Genomic DNA, 3683 nt, shown 5'->3' with positions numbered 1-3683 from the left:
ATACATAACTATATGTATAACTATAGCAATATAACTATATAACTATAGCAACTATAGCTAGTATAACTATAGGTAACGTATATAACTACTAACGTATATAACTAAACTAACGTCAAATGACGTAAATCTAATCTACCTAATGTTCTATTCAGTTCAGGAAAGAAGACAAAGTAAACACTAACACCTAACCTACTTTTTTGTCTACTTGAGTTCCTATATCTTCTCATTTCTTGCTTCCTAACTTACTTTCTTACCAACCTTTCTTTCTTTACGTTATTGATCTTGGCATACATATACCTAAATGTTTTTGAAGTAGTACCCATCTTTGATTTTTGCTCTATAGCTTCATCAAGACTGCTCAGTCATTATAATAGTAATCAAAAATCAATGAAGCTGGGTTATCTAGAATTACTAGTTTGAATTACTATTTTAATTCATTATTAAGTAACCAGCTAACATAGTAATTGGTAAAGAAAAAGAAAAAAAACCACGCTCCTTGAATGGTACTTAGGTGACTAAAGACGGCGAAGGCAATAACGACGACCTAACCGACATCCTGAACGAAGATAACCTGGACCTCAACCAGTTCCATGACGACGTCCGGTTCGACATCTCCCATAACGCTCTGTTGGTCTTCGTCTCCCATTTTATGCTCCATGAAATAACGAATCAGATCGAAAATACCTTCGAAATTGTTAAATGCCTGACCAACACCGTAATCGCGAAAATAAACGCTTAGGAAAACAAATTAGGATCTTTACATTTTTTCATGGAATCTAATGTATGAGAAAAATGAAAAAAAGAATAAAATAATTGAACTTTAATTTAACGGCAAAGGAAGAAGCTTAATATAGTTGTGAAATGAGGANATTTCAATTTTAAAATGTTGGATAGTGAAATTAAAATTTTGAATGGTTCAATTCAAAATGATTTATAATTCAGATAAGCTCTATACACTTATGTCGGAAGAAATATTAGCTCAACTCTTCTTGAAAAGCAAAAATAAAGGAAAAGGATTATATACATAGAGTTAGGCTACTATACTATTATGAGTATAGAGCCTTTCATACTCATAAATCGTTGTCGATAATAAATCCTCATAATCAGCGATTTGTATCGTTAAACATGATCAAGAGTATTTGAAATTTCTAAAAACCACAATTTATAATTTTTTAACTGATAATAAAGTCTATCAAGTGAGTATAAAATTAATAGTCAAAATCGAACGACCTCCTAAAATGAGAGAATCGGATTCTTCAATTTAAGATTGGAGTTTTTGATCTTTATCTATATAGTGAATATAATTTTCTATCAAAAATTCAATTGATTTTGATTTTTTATATGGTTAAACTACCAACTATTAATTCCATACGGACCATGAAAAGTTGTCAATTTTGAGATCTTTTGATCGTAAGGTAAATAATATCGAAAAATTATAAAATTTAATTTTTAAAAATTTTAAATGCTCTAAATAATATTTAACGGTATGGATCGTTGATTTGAAAGTTTTATCACCGAAAACGATTTATGAATACGAACCCTATGTATATATAGAGAGAGAGAATATGAATTCAAGTGAACGAAGATGAGCACAAAGGAGCTAATTGCCATGGTCTGAGAGGATAAAACCCTAGATAGCTAATTAATAACTGTGAATTTTATTTTTTTTAAAAAATTCACTGCAAAAATGTCAGGTCGTGGCATTCCGGACCACTGACACGTGTCCCCCCTAACGCGGGGCCATGCGGGCCCCACCCCCTCACGAAAAGTTCCAAAAAGCAGCTCGAATTAAGGGCATGTTTGTTTGTCTGGAAGTGAGGGGGAAGGGGAGAGGAGGGAAGTCGTTTTCGCCATAAACGATCATTTTCATTGTTTGGTTCACCGTGAAAAAGTTACAGTTGGAACTCGAGTTAATCTTAAACGGCGTAATTGACTTCGGCCCATCGTGGGCCGAAGTCAATTACGGTGAGGAGTATTGGTGAAAAAAAATAATAAAATAATAAAATAGATAAAGATAATTATATTTAAATATATTTAATTACATTACTAATTAATCTTTTATTCCGTTGGATATATTTAAAATGATAAAAATTGGATTTAGTTTTAAGTTTTAATATTTTTTTTTATTTAGGTTGTACAATCTAAAATATAATAAAGTTTAATTATTAAAGTATTAATTATTTTTACTTTATAATTTTATTATTGTATTACTATTATTTTTGTATAAAAAAATAATTTAGTTATTTTAAATTAAATTTATACTTATAAAAATATAATTATTATCTTTATTTATTAAATATTTATTATTTATATATAAATTATAAGTTTTAAATCTACACTTTTTACCAAACAACAGCAGTAACTAAATAAAACATCACTTTCCATTATACGAAACAAACAAAGCATCAATACCTTCACTATAAAACTTCACTTCAATTCAAGGTCCACTTCAACCCAAAGTTCAGTTTCATTGAAACAAACATACTGTAGTGTACTACTACAAGGCCCTTCTCAGATGAGAAATACTGCTTGTACATCCAAAAGTTAATTTAGAGAGAAATTTTATATATATTTAATTAATTCATTTAGCATGTGTATTATAGTTGGTTAAAGATTTGATCATTCGTATTTGAAATTTTAAATTTGTAATCTAATTATTTTATAATTTCAGTATGTTTATATACCAAACGAATAAAAATATCTCTGGGTAGTGTAGGCGCCACCCCTGAGTGAATGTTCCAAAGGCAGCTAAAGAAAATGTAGTGAATACAACTTATACGTCAAAAAGTTTAGAGAAAAATTTTACATCTAATTAATTCGCTGTTCGTACTTAGCACTAAGGGGGGTGTCAATGAGCCGAGTGAGCCGGCTCATTAAAATATCGAATAAAAAAATTTAGCTCGTGTTCGGCTTGTTAATAAACGAATCGAACACGAGCTGGCTCATGAGCTGGCCAACGAATAATAAGTTAAAAAAATTATATTGAATATGTATAGAAAAAATAAATTTATAAAATTTTATCCGTTAGACTTTGATCTAATGGTTGAGACTTTACATATAAATAAGTTTTTTTATAATTAAGCTTGCCTTTATATTTTTATTCTGCTAAAAATCAAATAATAAGAATATATATATATAGTAGGCTGGTATGCTTATGGAAGCACGGAGCCCTCCGTGCTTCTACTTTGTTTTCGATGTTCGGACTTTTGAATCGACGATCGGCTCCATTAGAGTTGATCTAGAGTATTTGAAGTACCTAGAAAATAATTTTTGTGATTTTTCGATATTATTTGCCTAGTGATCAAAGGGACTCAAAATCAATAATTTTAATGGCCGTGGTGAGCCGGTTGCAAGTTTAACGGTGTAGAAATATCCAAATCGCATGAAATTTTATATATATCACGCAGAGCATACGAATACTTTCGTGCCTCGCGAGGAACGAAGGTGAAACAAAAGCTACAAACCTGAAAGCTTAACCGCTAGCCGAGGCAATCTGAACTAGATCTCATAAACTTCATAGATCTTTTATTTAAAACGCTAAAAAGCTATAGTAAACAGATCACTAGTTTCACCGAGTTTTAGTTACCGACTTTTATTTTTAGAATGTTTTATACTACTATACTGTAATTTTAAAATCTAGTTTCAATAACTAGAACAAATATACTATATTTCTTAAAAGATAA

This window comes from Ananas comosus, linkage group 24 (genome assembly GCF_001540865.1).
Source record: "Ananas comosus cultivar F153 linkage group 24, ASM154086v1, whole genome shotgun sequence".
Classification (NCBI taxonomy): Eukaryota; Viridiplantae; Streptophyta; class Magnoliopsida; order Poales; family Bromeliaceae; genus Ananas; species Ananas comosus.
This window is presented reverse-complemented; position numbering follows the sequence as displayed.